Source organism: Gracilinanus agilis, chromosome 1 (genome assembly GCF_016433145.1).
Source record: "Gracilinanus agilis isolate LMUSP501 chromosome 1, AgileGrace, whole genome shotgun sequence".
NCBI classification, from domain to species: domain Eukaryota; kingdom Metazoa; phylum Chordata; class Mammalia; order Didelphimorphia; family Didelphidae; genus Gracilinanus; species Gracilinanus agilis.
This window is the reverse complement of record NC_058130.1, coordinates 36,906,824-36,927,424: the sequence shown is the minus strand read 5'-3', so window position 1 is coordinate 36,927,424 and position 20,601 is coordinate 36,906,824. Positions and strand designations below refer to the sequence as shown.

The 20,601-nt window shown below is 36.6% G+C and overlaps 1 long non-coding RNA gene across 1 annotated transcript in view; it reads left to right on the top strand.

Annotated features, from left to right (window-relative positions):
• The window catches only part of LOC123235487, a 262,757-nt gene that overhangs the window by 90,363 nt on the left and 151,793 nt on the right, over nucleotides 1-20,601 (top strand). The window contains exon 2 of the long non-coding RNA XR_006505387.1: nucleotides 10,365-10,496. This is a non-coding gene — a long non-coding RNA (uncharacterized LOC123235487). The remainder of the gene's footprint in view (nucleotides 1-10,364; nucleotides 10,497-20,601) is intronic.

Genomic DNA, 20,601 nt, shown 5'->3' with positions numbered 1-20,601 from the left:
CTTCGTAGATTATGGTTTAAGGTAAAACAAACTCACTTTTGAAAAAATCTATTTTATAAAATATTTGTTAAATTCCTTTAAAATGATCTTAAGCTTTACTTTAGAAATATTTATTTTAGGAGTTTTTCTTGAATAAGATATGCCTGGAACACTTTCCATCTTTTCCTATTACAAATATAAATGGTAAGTAGCTGGGCCTGGGAGCTTGCATTCCAGCATTTACTGAGGATCCTAATGCTGGGAAAAACTTAACTTTTCTTTGGATCATTTATGGCAAAATAGAAAATCACTTGAGAGGTGTGGGTTCTATTTGGATGCCTTCCCTGTGGGAGGAGAGAAACCCTAGCATCTGTGCTGGCATTCCTGCCTCTTTGGTACGAGAGGAGCAGTTGTCGTTGAGGAGGCTGTAGGCTTTGACTTTCTCACTGACTTTACAGAGGCTCTGGAGGGTGATGAGTGTGGTGGTGTTATTGAGAAGCCAACTGTTGGCAGAAAGTTCGTTCTCCATCTTCTTGAACATTTCATTTCAGTACTTCTCCATTAACCTGTGATTTTACCAATGTGCACGGACATGAATTGGACCTCAGTGACCATCTTTGAGAGTTATTCTGTTGGCCTTCAAATCCTAAAGATTCACCTGGATGAGCTCCTTCAAATTTATCTCACTTGGTTTTTGTATATCAGTTTGTCACAGAGCTCATCTTCAGACTCTTTTCCACATGGTTGGACTTTGGAGATTTTGGATTCCACTGGTGGACCAAGGAGCATTTTAGGGGAGGTTTTCCAACTTCTAGGTATTAAAAGCTCAGTGACTTCTTTGAATAAGGCTTTCCCATTGGGTGTAGGTTCCACAGGGAACAAGAAAGAAGGGGTTGTCTTGGAATGAGGGGCCATTCACCATTTTTGTCAGAAAAAATACCAAATAATGATGTTCAATGGGATTAATAGTGAACTCACCAGAGTCGAGTTCTCTTAAAAGAACACTACTTATCTTGTACCTCTTGTTCCCAAATTGTCAATTCCTTTGAATTCTTTTGCCTTCATGATCCACCAACTAAAATCCCAGAAGACTGTCCTCTGACTTCTCCAGTAACTTGATGGGAAAAATCAGTTCCTGCTTTTCTACTGTATGGCGCAAAGAAAACTTTTTCTCAAAGCATTTCCAAGTGAATTTGTGAACTGTTCCTCAAGACAGGCATAGAATTGGATAGCTTGATTGGTTTCCATGAGGTCATTTGGATGATTGGAAATGAAAGATTGGTTTGAGAAGCCTAAGGAGCTTGTGTCTTGATGTTTTTCAAATATTTGTGCTCTCTTAAAAAAAGTCATTCTCTAGCAAATAGCAGTGAACCTGAGTTGGAGGGGTGTGTGTGTGTGTGTGTGTGTGTGTGTGTGTGTGTGTGTGTATAGAAGGTTATGATAAAGAGGGCTGGGAGAGGTAAGCAGCATTGTCATAAGGGATAGGTATATGTTCCACTTTGGCATAAGTGAAACCATTTGAACCTGTCTGTCTATTTGGGATGAACTTCAGTGGGCCTAGTAGACCCTCCTGATCTGTTGGGCTCTGAGGGTATCTGAAGCTTTTTGTTTCTTGAAGGATAATTTATTGAAATTCTATTTCTTACAATTTGCAAGAGTCTACTAGTTAGTTACTTAATAGCTAATAGGTAACATTCCTTTAACAGTCAAAGGCTTGCTAAATTCTTTAAAGATGTTACCTTGTTTATTTCTCACAACTCTGGGGCATTGGTGTTGTTATTTATTCCATTTATTCCATTTTGCAGATTAGAAAAATGAGACTGATTGAAGTTAAGTGACTTGCCCAAGGTCATATAGCTAATAAGTGTCTGAGGCCAGATTGGAAATCAGATCATGTTTTCCTCTCCTAAGTTCTTTGTTACCTATGAATTTCTAAGAAGTAAGTTCAGTTGGTAAAATGTTTAATTTTTGAGTATTAGTGCATGTTAATAGTAATGAGTATTGAGTATTAATACAATAATTAATATTGAGTATTGAATTTTAATTTACTATCAGTATTAGTGGCTTTATGCCCATTCATTCCTTCAACAAGTATTCCTTGAATGCTTTATGTTGCAAAATACAGGTGTGTATGTCTAGTCAAATCTACAAGCATTTATTCCTTGTTTACTCTGTGCCAGGCACTGGGTTAAGTACTGTTTATAAAGGGAGTGGGGTGAGGGAAAGCATGCAGAGACGAGAGGAAGTGTAAGTCAGTCCTCTAGTTATTCACATCATTTAGGAAGACAGGCTAACCTAAGGTAAAACACTTAAAAAAATTCATGGCACGAGGTAATTAAGTAAAAAAGGGTGGCACAGACAGTAATTGCTCCAGAACTTCAAAAGTAATGTTTGGAGGAGATGAGAAACCAATGTTGTTGGAGGGGAAAGAACCAGCCAGAGCTCCATAATATAGCAAAATGGAGTTTTTAATTAAAAAAATATTTCTACTCAACTTAAAATATTTAGCAATAATAAAGCATCTTCTGAATGTAAAAACAAAATTTGATTACATGAAACCACAAACTTCCTCTCTTTATGAGGATTATTGTTGTGGGGTTTTTTTTTTGCTTTTGTTCTTTCTTTTGGGTTGGTACCTATACTTTTCTTGGTCTTCTTTGTGTGGACATTCACTCCATTGATACAGATACAGAAACATAGTGTACAGAGTGGGAGAGATGATAATGCTCCTCTACTCTTCTGATTAGGCCAAATCAGGAGTATTTAGAAGGGGGATTGATAACCTGGAATTCATCCAGTAGAGGGCACAACAAGGATGGTCAGAAAAAGGAAACTTGTATTCAGGAGGGTCAGTTGAAGAAACTGTGGATGTTTAGCTTTGTGACCTCCCTGAATTACTTTTCTTGGTAGTGATTTAGACAGATTTCAGAATTTTGGTAGGAATTGACCAAGGTGACTTCTGGGATTCCTTATAACTCCTTCTCTTTAACCTCCTACATTCTATCGTAGAATAATAGATAAAAGTATTAGTTTTGTAGTGTGGTAAGGGTCTGGGAATTTGGACTGAGTGACTTGTCCAGGGTCACACACCTGGGAAGTGTCTGAGGCCAGATTTGAACTGAGGTTCCAACTCCAAGCCTGGTACTTTATCCACTGAGTCACTCATTTAACTGCCCCTGTTCCTTCTAACTTCTGTGATATTTCCCTCTACCTTTTACTGCATGTCCTGATATACTTATGTCAAAGTCAGCTTTCAATCTTAAAGCAGCAATAGAGAGTATCACAAACTTCTGGACAATAGTGATTTTTGGACCCATAAGAATCTTTTAATATAGGTGATCTTTTCTGTTCAATGTTTTGATGATGCAATTATTCATTATCAGATAGTAAAACCTTGATTAACTGGGAACTAATTTATTAGAATTCTTAATCCACTTTGGTTTGTTTTTTATTTTTTTGGCTGTGTCTGGGTTTTAGAAAACCAAGACGAATGATAAGGGCTAAAAAAAGCTCACATCAGGGATTTTAAAAAGTAAATAATAATAATACTTAAATTTGTATAACTTTAAAATTAATAAACCACTATATATCACTTCATTTTAGTCATATGATAGCAACTTGGGTCAAATACTGGAGCCCCATTTCTTACTTGTTCAGCAATTATATATTTTAGTGCTATAAAATGCTCTACCTGATTTTTCAGAATAATGATTTGAAGGTGCTGCTAGATCCTCAGTTGTCAGAGAGAGCAAAATTTTTTTTAATTAAATGTTATTTTTTAAGAAAATTACTAAAATCTATTCTTACTCCTTTCCATGACTCCCTGCTTCTTGAGGAAAAGAAAAAAAAACCCTTATTACAAATATGCAGTCAAACGAAACCAATTTGCACATTGGTCTTGTTAAAAATCTTTGTCTTATTGTTCCCTTTGAGCCCATCACCTTACTATCAGGAGGTGGCCAGCATGCTTCACCCCCCAGTGTCTATTGGAATCATAGTTGTTCATTGAGTTCGTCTGGGTTCTGAAATCTTTCAAAGTTGTTTGGCTTTACAATGCTCTTTCATCTGTTCCTACAAGTCTTCTTGGGTTTCTCTGAGAATCATATCCTTCATCATTGTTCTCTTATATTCACATTCTGTAATCTGTTCATCTATTTCCTCATTGATTAGCATGCCTTTAGTTCCCAGGTCTTTGCTACTACAAAAAAGAGCCCTAATAAACATTTTTGTTTACATGATTCCTTTTTCTCTTTCTTCCACAAATGCTAAATGTTTTCTTTGGATTTTGTTTGCTAAGGTTGGACAGCGACTGACTACACTTTAGAAAGATTTTAGTCAACAATAACAACTGAAACGAAATATTTTTTAGGTTAACACTCAAGAATGCTGACTGGTTTCAAGCGATCCGATTTTCTAACTTCATTGTACTTATACTTAGGTAGCTAGTGGTACAGTAGAAAGAGTGCCTGGCCTGGAGTCAGGAAGATCTGAGTTCAAATTCAGCTTCAAATACTTGCTAGCTGTGTGACCCTTTTATTTGCTTCAGTTTCTTATCTGTAAAATGAGGGTAGTAATAACACCTACCTCCTAAGATTGTTGTGATGATTAAATGAGATAATTGCAAATTATCTCATTTACTCAGCACTATGTAAGTTTTAGCTGCTATTATTATTATTCTAGCCTCATACTTGGGCAGCTAGGTAGGGCACTGCTGGGCTTGAAGTCAGAAAAACTTGAGTTCGTGTTTAGCCTTGAACACTTACTAGATGTGTGACCCTGGGCAGGCCACTTAACATCTACCAGCCTCAGTTTCCTCAGTTGTGTAATGGAGATAGTAACAGTATCTCCCTGGCAGAGTTGCTCTAAGGATAATAAGGAGAAAAATTTCTAAAGTACTTAGCACTGTTCTTGGCACAAAGCAGGCATTATGTAAATTATTCCTCCCCCTTATGATCCCCCACTTATACTTGCAATCCAGCCAAACTGGCATTTTCTCTGTTCTTCTTGCTTCCCACCTCCATCCCTTTGCCTTGTATACCTCATATCTGCAGCTGAATTCAATTTGCAGAATCCTGACTTCCCTACTAAGAGGAAGGAGGAGCCTATATTTCCTTGTCAATTCTCCAGGATCAAGATCCTAGTTTGATTGGTTTTTAGTATTGCTCTTATTTATGGTTATTTTATTCCATGAGTTCTGCTTTCTTCAGTCTTTAAGCCTTCAGACAAGCTCCGCTCTATTTCTCTCCATTCTTTCTATTTATTATTTCTCAGGTACAGTAATATTTCCTTACATTTGTGTACCTCGATTTATTCAGCTGTTGTCTAGTGAATGGGAACTGGTTTGTTTCTAGTTTTTTGATGCAACATTATTAAATTGAGAAATCATTCACATTTTATTTATGAACTGGAAACTTTCCAAATAATATCCTTATATAAAACTATTTTGGCAGCTGTTGGACTACTAGAATGATGTTCAGTGCCCATGAAAAGCTATTTGTAGGCGGGGCTTGACTACCTTTTTCCTTTTCCTTCTTTTTCAAGCATCAAACAAAAACAAGTTAATTAGAGAATAACTAAACTCCCACAATTGTGTCCTTTCCTATTACACTCTAAAACCTCATATGGAAAATATGACCACTTTACCTTGGCAGGGCAATGTAATAAATGAAACATTTCAGTAAAACCTTGGCATACTTCTGCTGGATGGTTTGGTTAATTTACTTAAAAATCTTATATCATCAATGACTTGAACATCTATCTATATTTACCATTATCTCTCTCTGCCTTCCTGTCTGTCTTCCTGTTTATTAAAACCTGGATAGATCTTTTGGCTCACTATTTCATTTGAATTTGATCTCTTTCTATTAACTCTGAGGCATGCGATGTACTCTACATTCAGCCAGGTAATCCCAGGAAAAGGGAAGATAATTTTTTCTTTAGGTTTAGAATTTGTTTGTTTGTTTTTTTTCTTGTTACCTCAGTGCTTGAGATTGACCACTTTGGGCCCGAGAGGGGCTTGGTAGAGGCCCAGGCAATGCTCCTGTGGCTGCCACCACCAGACTCTGCTGTTCTAAGTCAGGTACCCATCAGCCATTGAAGGAATCAAGTGCTTGTGATTTATCACAGTTCTGTTGCCAATGCAAACAATTCCAAAAGTGACATCAAACAAAATATGTTCTTACAATTTCAGTTACTCTTTTCTGTATCAATGAGGTTTGATAAATGAACCAAACTTTGGATAGCCTTGGCTATTTCTTTATTTTATTTTGGAAATGACCTCTTCCTGGTGGAAGGTTTTTGTTTTGTGAGTCTGGGTATGTTTTTGTTTTTGTTTTTGCTCTGTGGTAGTGTTTTGTAAACAACTTGATTGCTAGGTAGTGGCCTTAGGGAGTCTGCAGCTGCTCCTTCCCAGTTCCCTGTAGACAAATGTACAAAGTGAGGATTGCTGCAGGGAAAAATAAACAGAAGAGAACAAAACTAGAAAATACTGTATATTTTATTACAGCCTATACCTGTTTATGTGCCTGAGTTGTTTGGTAAGGCTATTCCCTAAGCATTTGGTGCCTTGCTTTAAAAAACAATTCAGAGAGAATTGAATCTTAGACTTCTTATTGTATGCAGACTATATTATTTTAAGTAGCCACACAACTTAACAAGCTGGGTATTATCTACCAAGAGAGTATATGCATTTTAGTATGTAAATAGGAATGAGAGAGAGCCTCCTGCTTTTTTTTATGATGCCCAGGATAATAATTTGGCTTTCTAAATCTCTATGAAAGCAGATTGAATATGGCACAATTAATGTTTCAGCTTTTCTAGCCTTTTCTCTAAAATATTTTAATGATATTTTAATTTATTACAATTCTTGATTAGTACATTGGAATCTCACTAAAATGTTGGCCTTCCACTCCATGCCACAGGGCAGAGGCATTGATGGAAGAAGGTAATAGCCAGGTCCTTGCCAGCGTTCACCCCCCCCCCAACCCCCCACCCTTGGATGGGTTCCGTTCTAAGGTGTCCCTGCCACATTCCACGTTATGAGTAGTAGTTGAGCAAAGTGCCAGAATATTGCTATTGACCCGAGAGGTATTTATTTCTTTGGAGAGGGCATATTTACTGATGTTTCCCCTTTATCTTTAGACATGCCCACTCGATTTAGTTGGAAGAGAATAGGTGGCAAAGCATCAGTCAAGACAGCCACAAGGATCATTTTCTTCAAGTGTTGTCTGATTATATCACATCTCTGCTATGAAACCTGCCGTGACTGCAAATTGCTTCCTGAACCAAAATTAAATATCTCATCCAAGTCCTTCCTCCACCAATTGGCCCTCCTACCCTCCTCTCCTATTATAGATCCACTTTGAATGAATGGCCACTCCAACTAGGGAAGCCTGCCTGATGACTCTCATATATGGCTTGCTGACTCCCACCCCCAGGCCTTTGAACATATCATTCCCCCTTGGTGAAATGCTTTTCCCACTCCTCCTTTTCTCTCCCTCCCCACCATAGGAAGCCTGCTTAATACTTTATTTCTCTATGAAACCATCTCTGACTAACCACTAGTAAATGCCACTTGAATTGTCTAGTGTTTTTTATTTTTTGACATATATGTGAGATTTTTTTCCCCTTTTTCTGGTATGTTGATCCACTTTTCTCTTTCAGGCCATAAGTAACATGAAATAAGGAGCACTCTCTTAAGTGCTGGGATCAGGAACTCTGCTGTTCTTTGCTCAGCCATCCGCCATGTTGGAAATAGATTCCATCCTTTCCTCTGCTCTTTAGATTCCTAGTTTCTTTCAAAGCTTAGCTCACACATCACCACCTAAATGTGGCTCTTCCTGATCCCCAAAGCTGCTGGTGCTTCTCTCCTCACAAATAATATTAGATTGATTTTGAACATATTTTTGCGTGTGTTTTTTTTAAATGCTTGTACATGCTATTTCCCCTGATAAAATGGGAGTTCTTTGAAGGGAAGAACTGCTTCATTTTTGTGTTTGTACTCCCAGTACCTGGCACAGTTCTTGGCTCAGAGTTGGTGCTTAACAAATTGCTCAATAGTCTTAACTTACCACAAAAATTTGCCATGGGTAGGTCACTTAACCTCAGTTTTATTATGTCTAAAATGAGGAGATTGGATTAGATCAGCGATTCTGAACTCAGGGACCATGAACTTGTTTTTAAAATATTTCAATGACTGTATTTCAAAATAATGGATTTCCTTTGTAGTCCTATGTTGTATGCACTGATTTTGTAATGAATCTTTATTTTATGCACTTAGAAACATTTTGAGGCGAGGCCCATAGGCTTCACCAGAATGTCAGAGAAGTCCATGACATTTAAAAAAAAAAAGAACTCTGGGACTAGATGATACCTTTAAGTACTCATATTCTGGGATGTTTGAACTGAGTCATTTGACAGATGGCAAAAGACCACTTCGTCTAGTTCCTTTTAATTTCCTATCATGCCTAATATAATTCATTGACCCATGCTTGAAAATGAATAAATGTTGTTGACTTAAAATAGCTAAAAAATAGTTTGGCAGAACATTCTAGTAGTCAAGAATGATGAGTGAACCCATCTTCTCTCACCTCTTCTGCATGCAGTAAACTGTCATAAAGCTTCAGGGAAACCTAAGAGAATCAGTGGTTGGGCCTTTCATTGTCAGCTGAGGCACTGTACCCCAAATTTTTCTAAGTGGAATACTACTGAAAGAAGATGTAGTCTTTAGGCACTTTGGGGTAGAAACTTCTGTTATGGGTTTGGTGGTGGTGGGAGTATTTTTCAAATGACTTTGTTTTCTATGCAGTTACGGGGGGGGGGCTTACTTCATAGATCTTTTGTTGTAGGTTAACAAAGTTCTTTTGTGGGATCTCAGACTAGGCTGTCAGTTTATGGAAAGGAAATGCCCAGGAAAAATCTATCATTAGCTTGAAATTGAGAATCAAAGTGAGTAACTGCTGAACACTTTTATGGATGCAAAAAGCCTTCTAGAAAATGACAACAATCTAACATTTCTCAAATAGCCAATTCTTATTTCAGTGAGGAGTGACACATTATAAGTAATATATCTTTTTAATGAGGAGGATGAATAGTCCTAGAAACTAATAGTTTAGATTTTTAGAAATTGTCCTCCCTCCCCCAGAGAGTTCATTCACTTTAGTGAAAACAATAATAGGTATAGGAGTCATTAGCCCTTGGATTCAGGTTCCAGATTGGTCACTTACAATTTCTATGATCTTGTTATTTGACATTTATTTTTTTAAATAATTACAAAGCCAGTCAAATCAGCAGGCGTTGATTAGGCTCCTATTGTGTGCCTGGAACTCCTGTGATAAGCACTGGGGATTCAGATACAGAGGGAAATAGTCCCTGCTTTCTAGGTTTTTACCTACTGATGGGCATTAGAGATTTTTCTGAAACTACTTGTTGACAAACTTTTTCATGGGCCACTCAAATTCCATATGCTGTGAGTGGGAAAGGCTCTGTACCTTTCTTATAAAATATTAAGTGTAAAATGATATATACATAAAAATACTTACCATGTATAGCAATTCTTTAGTAAGAAAAGAAAGTTCATCTCTTTTCATTAGAAAATTTGGTATCCAATACCTGCAGACCTCCTGGATCAGCACCTGTGGTAACTAATGATCAGGCCTCAGTTTCCCCTACCAAGTTAGTTGAAGAAACACTGATACTGTCCAACTCCTTTATTTTATAAATGACTCAGGGGGAGGGGGACTTAGAAAGTAAAAGTGCTCTGATTAAGATTATGTGGTTCATCAAATATTTTAAAAATAAAAACAACCTTTGGAGAGAGAAGGAATTTCAAGTAATTGTTGAATTAGCCATGGGGTTCATTCTTCTCTTTTTGTTGGATACATTAAGAGTGAAGCTGCTGCATTTGGCTTTGAAAATGAGTGATTCTGAATATTTTATTTTCTTCAATCTGTGGAAAATATCATTACCAGAGGAAAATACTAACCTTGTCCCCCTCTTGCCATGGCTTGAATAGAAAGCAATGCTTTTATTATTTAAAAAAATAAAGCCACGGTATTGTTTTGTAGTAATGATGCTAAAATATATGCACAATTGCTTTTTTTATAGAAGAATTTTCTTCATTAGAAAATAACAGCCTTTTAATTTTTGTGCTAGAGTAGTTGGTAAAAGTTGATAAACATCCTTTAGAGCAGTATTTCCGGTCTATTTTTTATATAATCACACTTGGTGTATCGAAATATTCTAGTTACAAAAGGTGTTTTCCTCTTGCTTCTAGACTGTATGTCTATTACTGTTTTCACATTTAAGGAAGTGGTGGTTTGAGAAGTCTCATATAACTTACCTTTAACATATATCTATATACATTTTTTTTGTTTGTTTTCTTTCAGTGTCCCAACAGCCTTTTCTGATCAATTCCAGTTCCCGAAAAAAATCATTTGCCAATGGTGAAGTTTTCATGGCTCTGCTCTGAGCTGTACTAGACCAGAAGTGCATAGGTGTGATGTTCACTAGCAAAAAGGGTGAGTTAAGAAACTTTCTTTTGAAATCTGATGTATCTTTGATGTTATTATTAAAATTTTTTTTTGGTACCTAAAGACTAAAATAATTCTTTACAGGAAGTACACAAAAGGCCCAGCATTGTCTTGAGTTACTGGCTGTCAAGAATATACTCTTCATTTTGAAAGAAGTAGACCCGAAATAAACTTAGGTTGTATTGTTTTCTAGAATAGGCATAGAGTTCATATATAACAGAAGCATCGTGGTGGACGTAAATAGTCATCGTAGCTGATAGTTAAAGATGACAGTTGAAAGATTTTTTTTTTAATTCAAGACTCATGACTTGACTTCCTAAATGTACCAAAGACAAAATAGAACAAGTAAGTTGTCCCATGGTTTCTATTCCAACTCAGTGGTAGAAGGAGATAATGGCATATTCCAAAGCTTCTGAGTTTTCCTATGACTCTCCTAAGCCATGAAATATGAACTTTTTTGGGGGGACTGAGAGTTGTGAAATTTGGGACTAACATTTCCCCTTGTAGAGAAGTCTATCCAAAGCTTTTCATCATCTAGCACTCAGAAAAAGCCTTATTGACCAGAACCTTGGAAGCTTTAGTATATGGGAGCTCACTTAAGGGAGGAAAGTACTCCTTTCTCCCTTCTACTATGATGTATCCAGGGAAACACTGGATCAAATACTTGGAGGTTAGAAATAAATTGATGAGCATCCATCCTCCCTCTCTCCTCGACCATGTATATTTAAAATTTTTGGATACTGTTTATAATGCTAACTGAAGAGACAGTGTAGAATACTGGAAGCCAGAAAGCCCGTTTCCTTTATTTCCTATTAGAGTGACTGGGCCACTTCTTTGGGCTTCAGGGAACTCGGGCAACTCACTATGTGAGTATTTAGGCAGATTGTAGTCTGTGATGGTGGAGAGAGTTTGACACTGATTAAATCATAAATTCTTGATCATGTGACATATTACCTTCATAAATTCCAGAATAACTGTCTTAGATAACTTCATTTTGTAAAATTGCTGATAATTGGTTGGATATTAAGGGGCTACTATTTTTTAAAAATTTCTGTAGCTTTTGATAACAATTCTATTGGTGTGACTTTGGTCATGAGGTTATCTTCTTGGGTTCGTTTTGTCATTTCTAGTTTTTGAACTCTAATGTTGGAAGCCAATATTAGTAATTTATCATATTAACTTTAAGGGTGTCTGTAAGAAGTAGGTTTTATTTCATTTTAGGCAGTGTGGTATTCTTGACTTGGATTCAGATTCTGACTCAATTTGGATTAGTCTTTTTTTTTTAAAATAATTTTTTATTTTTAGAAAAATTTTCCATGGTTACATAAGTCATGTTTTTACTTTCCCCTTCACTCCCTCAACCCCCCACCCCCCTCTGCTGTAGCTAATTCAAATTTCCACTGGTTTTAATATGTGTGGTCAGTCAAGACTTATTTACACATTATTGATAGTTACATGGGTGTTGTCTTTTCAGGTCTACATCCCCAATCATGTCCTCATCAACCCAAGTGTCCAAGCAGTTGTTTTTCTTCTGTGTTTCTACTCCTGTAGTTCTTCCTCTGAATGTGGGTAGTGTTCCTTTCCATAAATCCCTCAGAATCGTCTTGGGTCATTGCATTGCTGCTAGTACAGATGTCCATTACATTCTATTTTACCACAGTATATCAGTCTCTGTGTACAATGTTCTTCTGGCTCTGCTCCTTTCGCTCTGCATCAATTCCTGAAGGTCTTTCCAGTTCACATGGAATTCCTCCAGTTTATTATTCCTTTGAGCGCAATAGTATTCCATCAGCAGCATACACTACAATTTGTTCAGCCATTCCCCAATTGAAGGGCATACGCTCATTTTCCAGTTTTTTGCCACCACAAAGAGCGCAGCTATAAATATTTTTGTGCAAGTCTGTTTATCTATGATCTCTTTGGGGTATAATCCCAGCAATGGTATGGCTGGATAAAAGGGCAGGCAATCTTTTATAGTCCTTTAAGCGTAGTTCCAAATTGCCATCCAGAATGGTTGGATCAATTCAGAACTCCACCAGCAATGCATTAACGTCCCAATTTGGCCACATCCCCTCCAACATTCATTACTCTCCCCTGCTATCATTTTAGCCAGTCTGCTAGGTGTTAGGTGGTACCTCAGAGTTGTTTTGATTTGCATTTCTTTAATTATTAGAGATTTAGAACACTTTCTCATGTGCTTATTGATAGTTTTGATTTCTTTATCTGAAAATTGCCTATTCATGTCCCTTGCCCATTTATTAATTGGGCAGTGGCTTGAATTTTTATACAATTGATTTAGCTCCTTGTATATTTGAGTGATTAGACCTCTGTCAGAATTTTTTGTTATAAAGATTTTTTCCCAGTTTGTTGTTTCCCTTCTGATTTTGATTGCATTATTTTTCTTTGTACAAAACCTTTTTAATTTAATATAAATTTATTTGGAAGAACAAAAGATCAAGAATATCAAGGGAAATAATGAAAAAAAACGTGAAGAAATGTGGCTTAGCAGTACCAGATATTAAGTTGTACTATAATGCAGTGGTCATCAAAACAATATGGTACTGGCTAAGAGATAGAAGGGAGGATCAGTGGAATAGACTTGGGGTAAGTGATGTCAGCAAGGCAGTGTATGATAAACCCAAGGAGCCCAACTTTTGGGACAAAAATCCACTATTTGACAAAAACTGCTGGGAAATTTGGAAAACAATATGGGAGAGATTAGGTTTAGATCAACATCTCACACCAAAGACCAAGATAAATTCAGAATGGGTGAAAGACAAATATAAAGAAGGAAACTGTAAGTAAAAGTAAAAAAAAAAGTGAACACAGAATAGTATACTTGTCAGATCTCTGGGAAAGGAAAGATTTTAAAACCAAACAAGAGTTAGAGAAAATTACAAAATGTAAAATAAATAATTTTGATTATATTAAATTAAAGTCTTTTACTTTCTTTACAATTTGTTTTAAAAATGAATCTCATGGTACTTTAGAATTAAATGTGACCTTAGAAATCCTGTAGTGAACAAATTTCATAGAAAGAGAAACCAAGGCCATAGAAATTTTGTGCCATTGCTCAATGTCACACATTTAATGAGGATTGATGACCGATTCCAAAAAGCAGAAGTATTTAATGATTGATCTCTAAGGTCCCTTTGGCATTCTAATTCCTTTGATTTTAATTTGTAATCTACATGGAGCACCAGGCCTGGAATTATTATAAAATGGAACTCCAATATGGCTGAAATTTGAACTCCACTATGCTAGAAAAGTTCATATTAACATTCCTGATAGCAGGCTATCTTCAAAGGAAAGAGTAGAGTTAGAAAATTTTTCTCCTTTAGAAAAATTTAGAAATCGTTAATGAGAAGAAACTTAGATTTATTTTGAGATGTGCCTTCAGATCAATAAAAAAGCTTTGGGTTAATTTAGTCTACTCTGCTCATCTCACAGGTGATGAAAAGATCAGAAAAAAAAACCTTAGAAAGTCACAGTTAGCCAAGAGCAAGGCCAAGAGTGGAACCCATACCTCCTGATCCTTTAATAAGAAGGAATGAAAACTTAATATTAAGTGTGCATGGAGACCAATGTTGACAAAGTCTAGAGTTTAGTATATTTGTATTCACTTATGTGCTTTCTATATTAGGAATAAAATGACATGTAAGCACTAGAAAAAAAGCTAAATTTCCCCATTAGCCAATACAAGGTTTTAAAAAGTTGTTGTTTTGCCTAGGTAGCATGAGTAACATGTCATTTAGCAATAATTATAGTAACTGCTCATTGTTTTACTGACTGGCAGAGTGAGCAGTTGAATAAACCCATATGGCACTGCATATCAAAAAGAATTCTCCCTTTACTCTCATAACATTCTCACAAATATGAATGAGAAAGCCTGAAAATTGTACTGATTGATGATGTCTTCTAAGACAGGATCTTTTCTTTCCCAATAACGCAGCCTAAATACTCTTGGGTCTTGTTTTCAGGGCTTCTTGCCAACTCATTTTCCCTTAAGTCTTCTGTGTTATTTTATCTCTTCCAGTTAGAAAGAAAGCACTTTGAGGGCAGGGGGCATCTTCCTTTTGTATTTGTGTTTCCAGGACTCAAAATGCTCACTTGGCACAAAGGAACCACTTAATAGAACTTTTCCCATTCCATTTTAAAACTGTTTACAAAAAGGGTTCTTGAAGCAATTGATAATAGCAATTTAAATTAATCCATCAGTTAATAAGCAAGTGTTTAATGAGTATATATAGTAGGGAACTTGGTAAAATGGAAAGAATCATGACTTGGAATTAAAAAACTTACGTTTCAGGGGGCAGCTGGGTAGCTCAGTGGATGGAGAGCCGGCCCTAGAGACGGGAGGTCCTAGGTTCAAATCCGGCCTCAGACACTTCCCAGCTGTGTGACCCTGGGCAAGTCACTTGACCCCCATTGCCTACCCTTACCACTCTTCCACCTATAAGTCAATACACAGAAGATAAGGGTTATAAAAAAAATGTAAAACAAAAAACAAAAACTTAGGTTTCAGAGTTGGTTTTCCCACTTACAATTGTGACAATCATTTTTGAACCCCATTGGTCTTTGTGTCCTCTTTTTAAAATAAAAGCATTAGACTATATGGTCTTTAAGGTAGCACTTTCAGCCTCAGAATCCTATGATTCTAGTATGAGTTAAACAAAATCTATCCATTTAAACCCCTGGGCGTTATTAACTCATTAACTAATAAGCATTTTGTAGGAACCCAGCAAGGGTTCAACACTGGCTAATCACTGGAAATACAAAGACAAAGTGAAACTTTCCCTGACCTCAGGGCGCACACATTCTGTCTGGTGAGAGAGAGAGAACCTGAATGTCAGTAATTACAGATTGGGACTGGGCTGGTGATTTCACCAAGAGAATTTCAGGAGGAGGAAATTCACTGTCCCAAATAGGTTGTCACTTTTTCTGAAACTTAAAGGCTTAGAGAATTATATAGATCCTGGAGAGGTTAGTTGACTTGTTTAGTAAGTTTAAAAGGTATGATATAAACCCAAGTTTTCAGATCTTACACTCCTCCATTATACACACACACACACACACACACACACACACACACACACACACACACACACACCTGAGTCATGTATTTGTGAATATATAGTCAGAATAAATACAAAGCAACTGTGAGAGGTAGAGTACCAGAAGATGGGGACATTAGACAAGATTGTCAAAAGTGATGCTTGCATTGAGTCTTTCTTATTAAAGTTATTTATTTTTAACATTATTTTCTTTTTAAATTTTGAGTCCTAGTTTCTTTTCCTTTCACACCTTTCCCACCCTTTGAGAAAACAAAAAATATGATATCAGTTATACATATGAAATTAAATAAAATATTTTTCCATATTATCCATATCATAAAATAAAAAGTGAGAAAATTATACTTAAATTTGTACTCACAGTTCATCAGTTTTACCTCTGGAGGATAGTATTTTTTTTTTTTATCATGAGCCCTTTTGAATTTTCTTGGATCACTGTATGGCTCAGAGTAGCCAAGACTTTCTCAGTTCATCATCATTAAAACATTGATGTTAGTGTGTACCATGTTCTCTGATTCTCACTTAACTTTGCATCAGTTCATATAGGTCTTATTATTAGCTTATTATAATATTATATTGTAAAAATATCTTATTAGGTATAATACTATAAGTCTGTTTTTCCCCTCTAACCCCTCCTCCCCAGTCATATCTTATAGTGCAGTAATAGTCCATCACAATCATATACAACTTGCTTAGTCATTTCCCAACTGATGAATATCCTCTCAATTTCCCATTTTTGAAAAGAGCTGCTCTACATATTTTTATTCATATAAGTTCTTTTCCTTTTCCTTTGATCTATTTTGGGGTATAGATCTAGTAGTGGTATTGCTGTTCAAGGGGTATGCACAGTTTTTTACCTCTGTGCATAGTTCCACCAATTCTCTAGTCTACCAACAATTCATTAAGGTGCTTATTTTCCCTCATCCCTGCCAGCATTTGTCATTTCTGAAAGGTGTGAGGTGGTACCTCAGAGTTGTGTTAATTTGCCTTTCTCTGATCACAATTGATTTAGAGCATTTTTTCATGTGACAATAGATAATTTTGAGTTCTTCTTCTTCTTCTTCTTCTTTTAAACCCTTAACTTCTGTGTATTGGCTCTTAGGTGGAAGAGTGGTAAGGGTGGGCAATGGGGGTCAAGTGACTTGCCCAGGGTCACAGAGCTGGGAAGTGTCTGAGGCTGGATTTGAACCTAGGACCTCCTGTCTCTAGGCCTGACTCTCAATCCACTGAGCTACCCAGCTGCTCCTTGAATTCTTCTTCTAAGAGCTTCATTTCCTTTGGCCATTTATCAATTAGGAAATAGCTCTTTAAAAAAACAAACAACTGATTTTGGTTTCCTATGTGTTTGAGCAACAAAGACTTTATTAGGAAGAACTTGCTGTAAAACTTTTTTTGTTAATTCATTGTCTGAGATATGTTTGAGCAAAATGTAGTTTCCCTGATTATCTTTCGTTCATCTCTTTTTTTGTTTTTGCTTTGTCTGTAATCATGATCGCCCCCCTTGAATTGAGTCTTGAAAGAAACCAGGTTCAAGTGAAGTTTAGTGGAGGAGTGTGTTCCAAGTATGAGGGACAGACAAGAAAAGTACAGAAATTTGGGAGATGGAATGGCATATGTAAGCAACAGCAAGTTAGAGGTAAGATAGCGCCTCTTATTTCTGTTTGTCGTTCCCACACACAAAAAAAGTGGTTAAGATTCTGAAAGCAGAAAAAGAACATTTTGATCAATATAAGTTTCTTGGTTAGCTGTCATCTTCACGTCTGTGGTACTGAGATAGTATGACTCAATTTCACTATTACAAAATGGATTTATGAAGTATAAAAAACCACATGAGTGGATTTACTGTCTACCAGACTAATTTTATTCATTTCAGTTGAATGTAGAATAGTTTAAATATTTTGCAAATATGCCTATATTTTCAGTGTTTCTAATGAGTAAAATATACCATCTGAAGGTTGATGTTAACAGTTTGTAGTAAATATTTGCTGACACTTTTCCATAGCACTTCAAAATGGATAAATCACTTCCCATATATGATTTCATTTCTATTATACCTTGTGAGATCACCATTTTTACACATGGGGAAATAGACTTAAATAGGTTATGTGCATTATTTAAGGTCATATAGTCAGTGTCAGAGGTGGGATGCAAACACTTATATTCTTGATTCAAAGATCAGTTCTCTCTCCATTGTATGCCACTATGCATCTTTCTAGCTAGTGGGTAATAACAGTAATAACCATCCACTCCCTCCCTCAGATAGCAGATACCTAGAGAGTACCTCCTATTGAAAAGAACTGAGCTAGGTGCTAAAGAAGTATAGCAATGAATAATAGACTCGCTCTATCTCCCCTCTATCATAACATTGGTACTGGCTCTCATTATTAGTACAGTTTTGGCAGAAGCTCCCTTTTATTCTTCTAATAACATAATCCCTTCCCTTGAACTCAAGAGTTTAGTAGGAGAGATGAAACATGTACAATAATGGATTCATTATAGAATAGAGTGTGATAAAGGGCATGGGAGAGAAGCAACACTGTGCCAGTTCAGAAGAGGGAGGGTTTTAGGGCCTCCCAAAAGGTTTCAGATAGTAGGTGGGTTTTGAGTTGGTGATTTCATCAGCTCCCATGGGCTCAATTATCATCTCTATTTAGATGATTTCCTATTCTTGTATCTAGTTCTAGTCTTGCATCACAAACTACCTGTCGGACGTCTTGAATTAGACATTCTGTAGACATTTCACACTTACTTACTATGTCTAAAGCAGAACTCAATAATTTGTCCTCTACACTGATCCTCTTCTGAACTACCTATTACTGTACAGGATATCACCTGCAAGTTTGCAATCTTGGTATAAGCCTAGAATCCTTTTCCTTCATACCCCTGACCCAATGAGTTGCCAAATCTTGTCATTTCTCTTGGCTTTTCCTCCCAGGGACCCTGATTGAAACTCCCTCTATGCTTCAGCCACTCCAATCTTAGGTTGGTACTAACAGGGCAACTAAGTGGCACAGTGGATTGAGTACCAGTCTTGGAGTCAGGAAGACTTATCTTTCTGAGTTCAAAACTGGCCTCAGACACTTACTGACTGTGTGACCAGGTCAAGTCACAACCCTGTTTGCCTCAGTTTCCTCATTTGTAAAATCAACTGGAGAAGAAAATAACAACTACTCCAGTATTTTTGCTTAGAAAACCCCAAATGGGGTCAAAAAGATTTGGATATGACTAGAAAATGACTGACTGAAAGAGGATTTATAAAGTACATAACTGGGCTCATAATGAAAATTCTAGCTTGTTTTAGGTCCTTCTCTAGCATTATAATCCCTTCAGAAATCCACGGTCACTTTGGTACCAAAATGAGGCATCAGAAGAGGTCTTTAGTGGAGCCTAGTTTAAATAAGAAAGAAAAGAATTGGGGGGAGAGATAATATTAGAAATATTGAGAAGCTGAGATGGAGAGGACTTAAAAGGAGAAATCAAAGGAAATTTCCGTTTTCATCTGTATAAGTGATTGATTGTTCATACCATTAATAAAAAGAGAGGAATCAGGAAGAGAATGATTTTGAGGTATCCATACTGAATGTGGTTGTTGGTGTGATATCAAGACTGATCTATTCTATAGCTAGTTGGAAAAGTAGTATTAAGCCTTAGAGAAGCAAAAGAAAGGGATTGGGAAAAAATAATTAAAACTCATCTGCTTTGAGGAGAGAGGTAAAGCCATGGGATTAGGTTAAATTTTATAGGGACAGGATCTTAAGCAATGTACCTTTCCTTTCCTCTCTCCCTCTTCCTTTTGTTCTTTCTTTCCTTTCTTCTCCTTCCAAAGGGAAGATAATAGGAGATATAGTTATTGATGGACTAGAGGTCTGAAGAAGATAGAAAGAAGTAAATGAAACTTGGTCTCTAATAGAAGAGCCTTGGTAAAGGGGAAGGGCTGCTCTTTTCACATTAAAGGAGAAAGGAGTTATGGAGCTATGAAGAATTTGTTAGGATTTAAGGCAAATTGTCTAAATACTTTCAGTATGATAGAAAGTAAATTTATTTACTGAGTATTAATGGGATGAGCCTAGAACTGATGTCTTGAGGAGAGTGGAAAAGGTCTGGAAATATAGTTTGAAGGAGTTGGCAAAAGATGAATAAAAAGATTATTGATTAGCTTTGTTTTTGCAGTGACCGTTCTTCAGTTTGTCATGCTCTCCCTCTCAACCTTTGACTCTTAGAAGTCTCAGTTTCCTTTAAAACCCAGTTCATAGCATCCCTTCCAGGATACCTTTCCTAGACCCCTTTAATGGAACTTTCCTTCTACTCTGAATATCTTGTATGTTTTGATTTATTTCTATTTTCTCAACCATTATAATATATGTTCCTTAAGAACAGGGATTGTTAATGCCTTTCCCTTTTCTGCCCACCACTTGGTACAAGTGTTTGGCACATAGAAAGCGTCTCATAAATGTTTATTTATTGCCCCTGATAAAATTAAGCAACATGAATTTTTGTTTGACTCAGTAATGGCTGGATGAATTTCTTCAGGAATTGCCTGTGGCCTGAGAACAAGTTGCACTGATAATCTGAAAAACACGATAGCCAAAAAATGACGGATACTTAATATTAAATCCACTAAGTGGTAGAGCATGACATTTGTATTGAATAAAGAGGCAAATAAAGCCAGAAGGTGACCAATGGACAAAACAACGAGGCAGAAGTCAGGGGTTATGAAGATGAAGCATAAGGTGGAGACTGGCATGAATTTAGGGCTAAGAGGACTGTGTTCAGGGATAGGGATTTCTGATTTTTGAGATCTTCGAGGAAGAGTCACTATAAATTCTGAGGGGTGGCTTTGCTTGTGGGTGGTAGAAATTAAGTTGAGATGACACTCATACTGGAGCTAAGATGATCAGAGCATTGTGAGATTAGAGTGTTTTAATGGATATTGAAATAATTGAAAATAATGGTAGGGATAGGGAGTGACAAAGAAGACTAAGCCACCAGGTTTGGCGAAAGGTGGGAAAATGATTTTTTAA